General features: G+C 38.3%; 1 protein-coding gene across 3 annotated transcripts in view; it reads right to left on the bottom strand.

Moving 5' to 3' along the window:
- LOC124552616 overlaps positions 1-15205 on the bottom strand; it is a 145867-nt gene that overhangs the window by 127470 nt on the left and 3192 nt on the right. The window lies entirely within an intron of this gene.

The raw sequence follows: 15205 nt of genomic DNA, 5'->3' as shown, positions 1-15205 counted from the left end.
AGATTCGATCCAGAGATCTCACACTTATGACACTGACCGCTTATTTGCCCGGCTGCGGAATCCTTGAATACTAGTGACCTTAGAAACTATGTAAACATGCCTAAAATTTTCAAACTCTATTTTCTCAAGAACGGTTGAGAGTTGTGCCTTCCTGTTTACATCACAACAATATTAAGATAAGGATAGATTGCCACTCACTATAAAGGTGACCTGCTGAGTTGGAAACAGGCACAACAAAAATACTGCTATACATAATAGCTTTTGGCCAAAGTCTTCTTCAGCAAAGAAAAAAAAACACACACACACACACACACACACACACACACACACACACACACACACACACACACACTCACTACCACTAGCAGCTCCAACCGTAATGCAACTGTTGAAGATGAATAGCTATCTGGTGTGGGAAAGGGAAGGGGGAGGGATAGCAGGATATGGGTGGAGGGAGAGAAAAGTACTGTTTGGCAGGAAGTGCAGGGACTAGAGACCACCAGGCAATGTTGAAGTCCTAGTTGAAGTCCTAGTTGTGCTCTATACATCCTGCCAATACGAATCAAATTGATGTAAGAGATGTTGGAGCAAAACAGTGATGGTGGTGGTGAAAGGACTGCATTATGCATCAGCAGATAATTCATGATTATCCCAGTAAGTTGCTTCTTGTAAGAAGCAGATGGATATTTTATAAATACCAATACTTTACAAGAACCCACTAAGATCTTTTAGCACTTCTCCCAATGTGCCCTGAACTAAAGGGAACACTTTCACCAATTTCCACCAACATCACTGTTGTTCGGTTTTCAACTCCTCGCATTTGGCAAATTTTTCCAGTTCTTTCATGTCAATTCTGCCATCACCTCAGAGAGCAATGTCAACTCTTACAAATACCTGGATATAACAATTTGTAGGGCCATGAAATGATCACATGAGCACAATCATAGTTAAAGGAAGTGGCAGACTTCAGTAATGGGAAAACACAGTCAGTCTACAAAACACTCATGCATCCCATCTAGGTGTGTGGGATGCACACCAAATAGGAGTAAGAGAGATACGAGTACTATTGACAGGGGATATCAAGCTGATTCCATGTTTTTAGATTTCCAGAAGGCTTTTGATACCATTCCTCAGTAGTGAGTTCTGATCAAATTGCGTGCCTATGGAATATCATCTCAGATGCGCAACGGGACACATGGTTCCCTGTCAGAAAGGTCACAGTTCATAGTAATTCATGTAAAGTCATTGAGTAATATCTGGGGTTCCTCAAGGAAGTGTTATAGGCCCTCTGTTGTTCCCGATCTGTATAAAAAATTTAGAAGACAATCTGAGTAGCCTTCTGTTTGAGAATGGTGCTGTCATTTATCATCTTGTAAAATCATCAGATGATCAAAACAAACTGAAAAATTATTTAGACAACATTCTGTGAAAAGTGGCGACTGACTAAATAAGTGTGAACTGACCGAAATGTGTACTAAAAGTAATCTGCTAAATATTAGTTACACAAACCTAAAGACTGAACTCAACTAAACATTTAGAGATTACAATCATGAATAACTTAAATTCAAATGATCAGATAATGTTGTGGGGAAGGCAACCCCAAAGGCTGTGATTTAACAGCAGAATACTTAGAAGATGCAACAGGTCTATTAAAGAGACTGCCCACACTACACCTGTCCATTGTCTTCTGGAATACTGCTGCACAGCATAGGATCCACATCAGGTAGGACTGATGGATGACATCTAAAAATTTCAACGAAGGGCAGCTCACTTTTTACTATCACAAAATAAGGGACAGAGTGTCATGGATATGATACGCAAATTGGGGTTGCAATATTAAAAGAAAAACCTTTTCAAACAAAACAATCTTTATTGAAATTCTACATTTCTAGTCTTCATGTGTAAAAATTTACTTCTCAACAGTCATCAATTTTGCTGACACAGCCACAACCTGAACTCCACTTACACTGTTTCATCACTACCAAAGTTAAATTCTCAAATGTGTTGTTGAAGTTTTGGAAACAAGTGAAAATAACATGATACCAAGTTGGGACTGTATGGAGGACAATCTATGTCAGTGCATCCGAGGCATCGGATTGTTGCAGATGTCGCGGCACTCTTGTGCAGCCTGACTTTGTCATCCTGAAGTAGAGGGTGTTCCATGAGTGGAGGAGAGCTTCAAATTCATGTTTCAGTTTCCTAAGGGCCTGTTTCTCACACATCAAAAGAGTTGTTACACACCACTATATTACACGCAACAACAGTTATGGGCGCTCTAGCACCAGACAGCTGCAATTGTGTCAGAAAAGTGACAAAGGCAACTGACTAATATGCACGAAATGTACTACCACAACCAATATCGAGAACAGAATAAAAAATTTGGAGGTATTACTTTTCAGCATGGTCTGTTACATAATTACACTGGGGGAAAAAAAGAAACTTGTGGCACAACTTCACTAAGAGTGACAGAACGCATCCTGAGGCATCAAATAATCATCAAACTGGTAATGGAGGGAAGAAAGAGAGAGTGTAGAGGGTGGTGGGGGGATGGCAAATAGTACAGGGAGATTTAGATTTGAATACACTATGCAGCTTCAAATGGGTGTATGTGGTAATAGTTATGATGCAGAGAGAGAGAGACCTGCAGAGGATAGAACAGCATGAGAGCTGAGTCAAGGCAGTCTTCTGAACGTAACAAATAAAAATTACCAAAACAAAACATAACGCAATGAAGTGTGACATGTTATTCTGGGAGTGAGATGTCCCACTTCACTGCTCTCCACTGATCAACAAAAGATGTACGTGAGTTAAGATAGATAGTACACTGGAAGTACCCCACTTTCAGGTGGTGTTTTAGCCTGTGCAGATTGGAGTTGTACTGAGCTTGTGAAGTCGGTGAGGGGGGGTCGTGAACGGGCACCTCTACCTGCTGGGTGGAATTGCCTGCTCTGTGGTGTCACGCGTGAAGGGCTTGGAGAGGATTTGATCTCAGTGACATAAAAGAAATGCTTGCCAGCAAACAAATTATGAAATATTTTTGTACGAATCGTCGTCGTCTTGATCGATTCTCATACGGATGTAAATTCTCTTGTCTGATCAGAATACGTGCAGATGTAGTCAATCTGTCATCATCTAGAATTATGTATTAAAGGCAGTACATGGAGTTCAAACTATCTTGGTGTGTTATTCCATTGGGTACATCAAACAACAGAAATCTCTTTCAGCACCTTTTGATGCAAAAGGGAAGAAGTCCACAAAGAAGAGCTGACCCACAATTAAAGTAGCAATGATTAGTAGGACTCATACCCCCTGAGTGCTTGTACACACACAAAGATTAGCTGGTTACCAAGGTAAGCATGTACGGGCCAAATCACAGTTTAATCTTAGTTTAATTAAAGGATGATAAAATAGATGTACATTATATGAAATAAATCACTGTTTAACTAAACAACAGTAAAATAAATTTTCATTATAGCATACTGTTGACTCTGTTGCTACATACAACTGTTAACCTACACTAATGACCCACTCAAAGTATTAAACAGAGGAGCACCATCAGCTCCCACCGCTTATCTGATTACTAATCATCTCATAAATAACTGTCTCATTGTGGGACTGTGCAGCTAGCTCAGAATCTGGGTCATTTTTGTGTATGGATTGTAACTTTTTTGTCACCGAGCTCACTATTTATATCAAACTACTGCTGCTCACTTGGAGATATGCCAACACAAGTTATCCCAAGTTATCCTATGTTAGCATAAGCAGTAATGTACAAATAGGTACAGTGTTGCAATTATAAAACCACAATGGAATGGTAAAAAAACAATGTTTTTAGTGACTGAGGCAGTTTATACATAAGGATCCTGCTGGAGGGCTAAACACAAGAAATACGGCAAGCAACAAATATATTACGAATACTTTGAAGAATTATACTACAAAAATTCTACATATTGACCAATGTATCACCAGGGAGAAACATTACAACAAACAGCTGAGGTGGCCACTCCTAACGAACAAACCAATCGGTGCAAAAGGCGAGACTGCATCAGCTGCCCCTTCAGCACAGAGGGACAGAATTGCCCAGCACTCGGGAAAAATATCTGTATCTGTGCACGTGCAATGTTATTCCATGTGAGTTCTACATATACCTACCTTATCTTCCACATTCCCCACATGGCTTATTCATTTTTTCAGGTGGTTGTAAGAGGGGTCAATTCATTTCTCCATAACAGCACGACAGATTCTCACAAAGTACTTACCGTAAAGAAGACACGTCAATTTGCAGACAGACTCCATTAAAAGATACTTACATTAAGCTTTTGGCCAGAGCCTTCATCAGTAAAAGAGAGAGATGCATCATTCACACACAAAAGCAAGGCCACCTCACACACACACACACACACACACACACACACACACACAAAACCACCAATCCAGCATCTCGGGCCCGAGTTGTGTCTGCGTGAGGTGTGCTTGCTTGCATGTGTGAATGGTGTGTGTATGTATCTTTATGCAAGTGTGTGAATTGTGCCTGCCAGCAACTTGACATGCCTTCTTTACAGTAAGTATCAACCTATCTTTTCCTACATTGTTGATATTCCTGCCTGACGTTTCCATTGTTTGATTCTCACAAAGGCTGCACCAGCATGTAGTACAGAGGCACACTCTTCTTTCAGCTATTTAACCCCTTTTGCTGCACTTGGGAAGCTACAGTGCATTTTCGCTATCTTCGTTAATGTAGCCGTTATGAGCAAATGTCTTTTTCAGGTAGTGCAGTTCTGCTGGTAGGTTACCACCATCACAAATCTTTCGCAGTCTGGGTACCGGCATTCTCACTACTGAATATCACTGTTCAACACAGCAGTTAGTCACTGGAACTGATTTAATTACTAATGTGAGAAGACTTCATTACACAGATATGCCTGAAAAACTGCATACGTACACTAGGAATAATATTTGTGACTGAGGTAGATTCTGTAAGTATGAGGGACATTCAGTCAGTAATGCAACACACTTTTTTCTGAAAGAATGTCGGTTTTATTCAGGATTCCAACACAGGATACTATTCCCCAATCTTTTCGATACAAAATTGTATTTTTTAATGTAACAGCCTTACACCACCGTACTGGGAGGGCCCGTATGCCTGCATGGAACACACTAATAGCAGATGTCGCAGATGACATATTGCTGTATCGACACCCTCCCCATCGTCCACATACTGTTCCCGTGGAGTGCATCCTTCACTGGGCTGAAAAGATGGAAACAAGAAGTTGTGATATCTGGACTGTAGGGTGGGTGAGGAAGAACAGTCCAATGAAATTTGGTGAGTTGCTCTCGAGTGCACAGACCTGTGTGAGGCCTCGCATTGTCATGGAGCTGGAGCTGGAGCAGTTAGTTTGGATTCTTGTGGCTGAAGTCATTTCTCCAATTTCCTGAAGGTGGCACAATAAACTTGAGAGTTAACTGTTGCGCCACAAGGGAGGAAATGTAACAGAGTCTCAGAACATCATTGCCATGACTTTCGCTCAGGTTGTAACTGCGAACGTTTTCTTTGGAAGACAGGGGGTGTGATGCCACTTCACGGATTGTGTTTTGTTTCCAGTTCAAACTGATGAACATGTTTCATTGTCTGTGACAGTGTTCCACAAAACACTGTCACAGCCTCAAAAAGGTCAAGTAATTACACACGGATGATCCTCCGCTGCTCTTTAAGGTCTTCTGTTGAGTGGCGAGGAACCCATCAGGTACCCCAACTGACGGACGAATGTTTCAGCATTACCGACACAGCCGTCCTGATGTGCAGCAAAGTGTTTGTTTGTGAGCCACTAATCACCTTGAATGAGTCTGTCCACACATTCCAACATTGCAGTAGTCACAGCTGTGTGGGGCCAGGAAGCACGTGAGAGATCGGACAGGTTTGCGTGTACTTGTTGCAATGACGACAGAAGCCTCGCCCAACAACTCACTGTGCTTTTGTTTACTGCCAGATCTCCGTAGACATGCATACCTCAATTACAGATGCAATTTTGGAGGCTATATATAGCACCACCACCTATTGGGAAACCTTAGGGGTAGAAGTACAAGTAGTCAACGGTGTCCCACAACAAATTCTGCATTTCAACTGAAATTGACCTAGAAAAAAAAATGTGTTGCATTATTTATTGAAAGCCCCTCATAGATACGAATGGACCACCACTTCCCAACAATATCTTCAAATAAGATAGGCTGTAGAGCCTTCGGAGTGGCACACTAAAAAGGAAAACTACGAAGATTATCTTTCATCCAAACAGTAGTGTCACTTCACAACTAAAGAGGAAAGTAGGAACTCGTTGAGGCCCACTATTCTTGAATTGCTGCCTGTTGAGGGTCTCCTCAGAATTTTAGCCTGCTGATTGTCACTTTATTTGATGCTGATAAGTTTTGCACTCCACATTTTCATCTAGTAAAAACCTGACGATTGTCTCAGTATATAGAAAATTAACTTATATGAACCGGTACATTGATGCTTCCTGCCATCACCACTGCATCTAAAAGCACACTGTTCGAAGGATCTCTGATGCAAAAAACTTGCCATAAGAAGTAAACCACTTACAAAATATATATCACAGGCAATTCCTGGAACAGAATACAGCTGGGGAGGGAAGTAAAAAGCTTGCATTTTGCCATTATGTGGATCAGTGACAGGAAAGATTAGCTGGCTCCTGAAGAGACATAGTATTAAGTCAATATTCAGCATCTGGTTAAAATAAGTCAATTGTTGAAGCACATGAAACATAATGTAGGCCTCAGAAATGCCAGCATTTACAAAATACCACATAACGTATTTTATGGCATAAAAGACGCAACAGACACACTATAATGTTTAAGAATTTTTTTATAAACATATATAACATTTTTACCATTTTTATTATTAGGCTGCAAAGCCAGACTAAAAAAATTCTTAGTTTTTAAAACCTAACTGACCTATAAAACCCCTGAAATTGGTTTTTTTCTGTTGGCGGAGGGCCAAAATGTCGCTCTGCTGCTGTGTTTCTGTGTTGTTCTGCATATGCTATTACTTTCGTGAATACCTTTTATTTTTTTCCATCACGAAACTAGCTCCTGACAAGAACATTGTACTGTTACCAATAACACAAATTACTTTCAATTCTAGTTCACTGGCATCATAGACTGTAATGACACATCATTGGCTAGACAGTGTTCTAGGTTTGTGATCGCAGCGTGCGAGGGAAACATTGTTAACAAGTTTGTGAATCCCCACAACTCATGTTTATGGCATCGGTGCGCTACTGCTGCCGGATGAATCCAGTGTTGCCAGATGGAGATAGGTTCCCACATCATTGAATACATGGCCATTTTTAAGACTGGCAGGAATTTTAAATCGAACACTCGAAATTTTTATAATAATTTCAAGCATAAGACACACCTGAACTGTCATTCTCAAGTTTGTAAATAAGCAAGGCACGGTTTACAGAAACAAATATCTTTGCGAGGTCGCAGAAGATTCCTGACAACTTTTGCTTTTTTCTAATGATGTACTTATCTTCTCAACAAAACGGCATACAATGTCTATCATGTTTTTTCCTTGCCGAAAATCAAACTGTTTTTTTAGAATAATGAAATATTTTGGATTCGGGTAACAGCTACTTTTTCAAATATTTTAGATATGACTGGAAGTACTGAGATAGGATGTCAATTTCCCATGCCCTCTCTTGATCCCTTTTTGAAAAGTGGTTTAACTTTGCCATATTTCAGTACCTTTGTCACTTGAGCTAGTGGGTTTGATATTATGCTGTGTACTACTTTAATAACTGTAGCTGGTATTCCATCTCCACTTGTCGAGATTTAAGGGGGCCTAGTTTCTGTAATGCTAAGACTGCATCTTCTACACCCTTCACAGAAACTTTTAAAAATTTTCTAAGATGTTCAGAGTTTTCATCAAGGCAAAAGGGATTTACTCTGCTGTGATAATCTGTTACACTGACATCAGGCCTTGCTACATATATAAAGAATTCACTGAAGGACTCTGGCATTTGAAATGGACTTACAACAACATGTCCTTCAATGTCAGTTTTTGAAATTTATTGACTATGAACTTTAACATCAAGCAAGGAGAGTTGACCATATGGGGGGGTGAACGTTTTGAAACCATCTATTTGGTAATGGAGGTTAAGAAGATCCTAGTTGTTACACTCTGCAGCCATTCATCATGGTGGGCTCTCATTTGCTAGTAATTGACAAAAAAAATTTCAGAATTTTGAGTGATTCTCTACAGCTTTAAATATAAATATTACAAGGACTGGTTGTGTAACCAAATGGGTCTAGAACAAACCTCATATGCAAGAGCTTCTGGGTTCAAACCCTGTCAGGTGTTGCAGTATTTTTTATTTTTAAATCATTGTCGAAACGACTGATCATTATTTTTATTCAATTAATTGATTTAAGTGTATTTTTTATTTATATTCCTTTGCCACATCATTTTAAGCACTATATTAACTTTTTCAATTGTCTCAATTTTTTTTTCTTCCCATAATTCTTTTTCCATATGGAATCTTTGTGCATGTGATTTTAATTATTTCCCTGCCTTAACATCAATTTAATTTCTTCTATTTCGTCATCCTATATTTTTAACCATGTTATTGTATTCATTATCCATTATTTCTTTTACCTTTTTTGCTTTAATTTTGTTTCATTTAAATGCCTTCTTTCATTTAAATCTTCATCTATGTCATTTTGTCCACAGTGCACTAAGAATTTATGCTTTAGATGTTTGCATGACAATTACCACCCAAGAAAATGTACGTCTTGCAATGAAAACTACATTTTGTGGTACCACTGCACATATAAACAAATTATTCCAGGTTTTGTTTTTTAACTGGTAGAGTAGCACTTTAAAATGTTTAAATATTCTGACAGATAATTATAGAATTAAATTCACATGCAAGTGGAACAAGAACTATGAGAAGAAAAAAGAGTAGTTGAGTAAGTTAACACAGGGATTAAAATGACATGGCAAAGGAAAATAAATAAAAAAATTACACTTAACCCATTTAACTGAATAAAAATAATGATCGAAGTTATTTCAATAAAGATTAAAAATAAAAAATTTCACAGTTTGACAAAATACAAACACATGACCTCCCCAGTGGAGCTATGGATGATGGAAAATGCAGTTCCAAGTGGAGAAATCAGAATATTTTTGACATATGTTTCTGTTTGAGTTCAATAGATGGGTGACAGTAGCAGAAGCAGCCAAAAACACTTGCCCCATGTATGGGAATAAAGCCACTGGACAGAGCAAGACAAGACCATTGTTTTCTCATTTTAAGGAGGATCTTTTTGACTCTCCACATTCAGGAAGACTTTTGTGCTTTGATGAAGATAGTTTAAATGCATTAATCGAAAATGATACACACTGGTGCACTTGAGAACTGGAAAATGTGATGATTCCACTACCATGCGACATTTGCTTGTTATAAGGAATGTCATAAACAGTGTTCAGGGGTACCACATGCTCTATGCCAAAGTCGGTCACAGTTCTTTGAATACTACCTAGTATTATCCAACGAACTGTGACTGGTGCCTGAACAACAGGAAATTAACATGCATTGAGATTATAAAATAGTGCATTCATAATGGCTAGGCACTAGCCGAAATCTGGATTTGAGTAATAAAACCTGGAGAAAAAAGAAAAGGATGACCAATTGCTGCACTCTATAATTTGTCTTACATATAGTAGAAAGGATAGGAGAAAAGTCACGGCAATATGTTGAAAAAGCAACTGTCATAAATTTCTGTCATATGAATGTATCACCAAATGTCTCCTCCTCAAATTAAGACAATTCTATATTTTCTCAATAGTACAAGCTAATGGTGTTTCCAAAGAGTGCTAAAGATTTGTTTCTATATAATAAGCCCTGTCTTCCCAAAATATGTGATGTGTCACCAACTTAAGGTATATTTCCAGAGAGACTGAAATATGTCATTGCTAAAGCCCTCTTTAAGAGGGATGTCAATAGCTACTGACCTATTTCACTACCGACATCAATTTCCAAAATTTTTGAGAAGGTGATGTACGCTAGAGTAGTATCTCATCTGAGAAACAATATCCTCAACAAATCATAGTTTGAATTTCACAAGAGTTGCTCCACTGGGAATGTCATTTAAATGTTCACTCACTATATTTTATAAGCTTTAAATAACAAAATAGAGGCAGCTGTTATTTTCTGTGACCTATCTAAGGAATATTACTGCATGAATATTTTCCTAAATGAACTGAAGCTTTATGTGATTGATGGTATGCCCAGCAATAGATGTCATACCTAACCACAAAAATGCAAAATATTTTAACTCATCCAACATAGTCCAGGGACATTATTCTGACTGGGGAGAAATCACATATGGCATTCCCAAGGCCCAATCTTATGTTCACTATTGTACCTCGTATACGTAAAGGATCTTCCATCTACTATGCTACGAGCAGAATTGGTTCTTTTGACAATGACACTAGTATTGTAATCAATCCAAGCATACAAACATCAAGAGCAGAAGTGGTAAACAATGTTCTTAAAAGTATCGTTGAATGGTTTTCTGTGAATGGTCTCACTCTCAATTTCAAAAAGACACAACATATTCAATTCTGCACATCTAGGGGTACTACAAAAATGACAAATGTAACACTAGGTGTGGAAATAAGAAATAGGGTAGAAACTTCGAAAATCTTAGGTCTCCATGTTGATGAGAACTTAAACTAGAAAAAGCACATTTTGGAGCTTGTAAAATAACTTAGTTCAACCACATTTGCACTTAGAATCAATGCAAATCTTGGTGAGAGACAGAACAGCAAGATGACATATTTTCATTCAATAATGTCATATAGAATAACGTTTTGTGGTAACTCATCTTTAATAAAGAAAGTATTCATTGCCCAAAAATAGCTGTATGAATAATATGTGGTACTCGCCCATGATCATCTTTTAAATATCTGTTTAAGGAGTTGGGTTCTCTTACTACTGCTTCACAGTATATTTATTCACTCATAAAGTTTGCTGTTAATAATCCACTGTAGTTCAAAACGAATAATGCAGTACACCATTATAATACCAGAAGGAAAAATGACATTCATTACTTCACCTTAAGGTGGTTTCTAGCACAGAAATGCATGCACAATGCCACAACTAAAACTTTTGATAACTTACTCAGTGATATAAAATCTGAAAACAAGTTGAAAAAGTTTATCTTTGACGACTACTTTTATTCCACAGGAGAAATTCTATTACTGTAAATGGTGGTGGGTAGCAATTACTAACTCTCATCTGCATATTTAATAAAAATAACAATAATAATAATCATAAAACTTATAAATTATCAGCGTGTAGCCATATTTACAAATTAGCTTAATTTGCGGTATGAATGAAACTGACTTGTTCCACATCATTACAATTTATTGTGCAATTGGCTCATAGAACATGCAACTAACGAGGCTTGTAAAATTCTGTTAGCAACAAGGTGAGTAACAATGTTCCTTGTACAGGTACATGAGAAGTAATAATGTACTATATACCAATGTATTTGAGTAAATATTAAGAATGTAATGCGTGGTTTCAGTTGTCTGAGACCACAGTCGTGTGTGTGAGTTGCATTTGCGTGAGTGGGTGCGTGTGCGTATGTGTGTCTGTTGTTGACGAAGGCCATTTGTTGAAAGCTTTAATTGTGAAAGTCTTCTTGTTGTACCTATCTGTGACTCAGCATCTCCACTATATGGTGAGAAGCAAATTTCCTTCTCATAATATTGTTAAGCATATAATAGGGAGACAAACAGCAATTAGTTAACTGAGTTGGGAAGGCAGCAGTATTTCATAGTTCCCACCAAGATGGAGTAAAAGAAGCTCCAAGGATGTGCCATGTCTGAATGCTTATTTTAACAAAATACAAGCAAACCCTGCAAAATTTGTTTGTGTGCTGCATTAACAATAAACTATCACTATACTTCTTAACACTTTTTGTATTTATGTCAGGTACATTTAGTCGAGTAAATTAGAATGGAAGCTGCTACTTTGTAGGCGAAAAAGGAGGGAAAAAAATCACTGCAGCCTTCTCAGTTTCACTGTGTTTAGTTTATGTTTGTCTCCTACCAGTAGTTTACTATTTGCTTGATTACTTTTCTTCTCAAAAAAATAAATAAATAAATAGTGGCCTCGATACTAAGTTTTGTTTACAGTACATGAATACTTATGTTGCAGTTGTATAACAATCACTGCTATTTGAACTGTAACTAACAGTATTTTTCAATCCTTGAACCTACACAGAAGTTAGAAGAAATACAAAGAGCATATCAGACAAAAATAAAAGAGGGGATTAAGAACAATACCGACACATCAAATGGACATGTTGTTGTTGTTGTTGTTGTTGTTGTTGTTGTTGTGGTCTTCAGTCCTGAGACTGGTTTGATGCAGCTCTCTGTGCTACTCTATCCTGTGCAAGCTTCTTCATCTCCCAGTACCTACTGCAACCTACATCCTTCTGAATCTGCTTAGTGTATTCATCTCTTGGTCTCCCTCTACGATTTTTACCCTCCACGCTGCCCTCCAATACTAAATTGGTGATCCCTTGATGCCTCAGAACATGTCCTACCAACCAATCCCTTCTTCTGGTCAAGTTGTGCCACAAACTTCTCTTCTCCCCAATCCTATTCAATACTTCCTCATTAGTTATGTGATCTACCCATCTAATCTTGAGCATTCTTCTGTAGCACCACATTTCGAAAGCTTCTATTCTCTTCTTGTCCAAACAATTTATCGTCCACATTTCACTTCCATACATGGCTACACTCCATACAAATACTTTCAGAAATGACTTCCTGACACTTAAATCAATACTGGATGTTAACAAATTTCTCTTCTTCAGAAACGCTTTCCTTGCCAATGCCAGCCTACATTTTATATCCTCTCTACTTCAACCATCATCAGTTATTTTGCTCCCCAAATAGCAAAACTCCTTTACTGCTTTAAGTGCCTCATTTCCTAATCTAATTCCCTCAGCATCACCCGACTTAATTAGACTACATTCCATTATCCTTGTTTTGCTTTTGTTGATGTTCATCTTATATCCTCCATTCAAGACACTGTCCATTCCATTCAACTGCTCTTCCAAGTCCTTTGCTGTCTCTGACAGAATTACAATGTCATCGGCGAACCTCAAAGTTTTTATTTCTTCTCCATGAATTTTAATACCTACTCCGAATTTTTCTTTTGTTTCCTTTACTGCTTGCTCAATATACAGATTGAACAACATCGGGGAGAGGCTACAACCCTGTCTTACTCCCTTCCCAACCACTGCTTCTCTTTCATGTCCCTCGACTCTTATAACTGCCATCTGGTTTCTGTACAAATTGTAAATAGCCTTTCGCCTCCTGTATTTTACCCCTGCCACCTTTAGAATTTGAAAGAGAGTATTCCAGTCAACATTGTCAAAAGCTTTCTCTAAGTCTACAAATGCTAGAAACGTAGGTTTGCCTTTCCTTAATCTTTCTTCTAAGATAAGTCGTAAGGTCAGTATTGCCTCACGTGTTCCAGTGTTTCTACGGAATCCAAACTGATCTTCCCCGAGGTTGGCTTCTACTAGTTTTTCCATTCGTCTGTAAAGAATTCGTGTTAGTATTTTGCAGCTGTGACTTATTAAACTGATAGTTTGGTAATTTTCACATCTGTCAACATCTGCTTTCTTTGGGATTGGAATTATTATATTCTTCTTGAAGTCTGAGGGTATTTCGCCTGTTTCATACATCTTGCTCACCAGATGGTAGAGTTTTGTCAGGACTGGCTCTCCCAAGGCCGTCAATAGTTCAAATGGAATGTTGTCTACTCCGGGGGCCTTGTTTCGACTCAGGTCTTTCAGTGCTCTGTCCAACTCTTCAAGCAGTATCGTATCTCCCATTTCATCTTCATCTACATCCTCTTCCATTTCCATAATGGACATATACAAATAACATGGAAACAATGTGGGACGTGGTTTGATGAAGAATGTATGAGAAGAATTGAGGAGCATGGCAAGGCAGGAATGAAATTATTTCAGAGAAGAACTAGAGCAAATCCGAATGAATATGATGAAAAGTGTCATGTAGCTAGGAGGGTTTGCAGAAATAAGAAAAGAGCACTAGAAAAGAAAAAAAAAAATGGAAGGAAAAAGGAGATAAATTACACTGTCAAAATTACCAAGGAATATTCCTGCTAAATACTACATATACAGTGATCTCCAAGAGCCTACCTAGGAGGCTTACTCCCTATGTGTAAGAGAGACCTGGAGACTATCAGACTGGCTTTAGAAGAAATAGGACAACTACTGACCAAATATTCATTCACATTATGCATACTACTTGAAAAATGTTATGAACATCAAATAAACATACACAAGCTTTATATCAATTTTAAACAAGCCTGTGACAGCATCGCAAGAGTGGCGTTGCGGAATATGATGGAAGAGGCTGGAATACCTAGGAAGCCTGTTAAACTTACTATGATGACCCTCAGTGAAACCAACTGTAAAGTAAAAATACAGGGTGAAATCTCCAGGGAAGTGGAAGTGAGGAGGGGGCTGAGACAGAGTGACAATACCTCCTCACTGCTATTCAAGCTCTGCCTAGAAAAAGTCATAAATCAGATAGAGATAAATAAAGGAGGAAACATAATCGTTTATTGCTGTACCTAGCCTGCGCAGATGATGTGGTATTAATTGCACGAAACACTGCTGTGCTGGCTGATACCTATCAACAAACGGAGAGAGGTACAAGGGAACTTGGCCTGGTAGTCAATATCGAAAAGACCAAATATATGGCAATGACCAACCAGCAAAACCTACCAAATCTCAAGATAGACAACAAGGAGTTTGAAAGGGTGAGAGACTTCAAGTATCTCATATCGACTATCCCATAGACAAATAAAATTGGCGGCAAGGTGAAAGCTAGACTAGCACCAGGCAAAAGATGCTACTTTGCAACACTATCCATGCTTAAGAGCTCACTTCTATCACGAAAATCTAAAATCCTCATTTACAAAACAATTATAAGAACAGTTATGTATGGTGCCAAGACATGGACCATAACTGCAAATGAGGAAAGGATCTTTAGCATTTGGGAGAGACCATAACTGCAAATGAGGAAAGGATCTTTAGCATTTGGGAGAGACAGGTTTTGTGTAAGATATAAGGC

The sequence above is a fragment of the Schistocerca americana genome, chromosome 10 (genome assembly GCF_021461395.2).
Source record: "Schistocerca americana isolate TAMUIC-IGC-003095 chromosome 10, iqSchAmer2.1, whole genome shotgun sequence".
Taxonomy (NCBI): Eukaryota; Metazoa; Arthropoda; class Insecta; order Orthoptera; family Acrididae; genus Schistocerca; species Schistocerca americana.
Note: the sequence above shows the minus strand (reverse complement) of the source record. Positions and strands in the feature narration are given on the sequence as shown.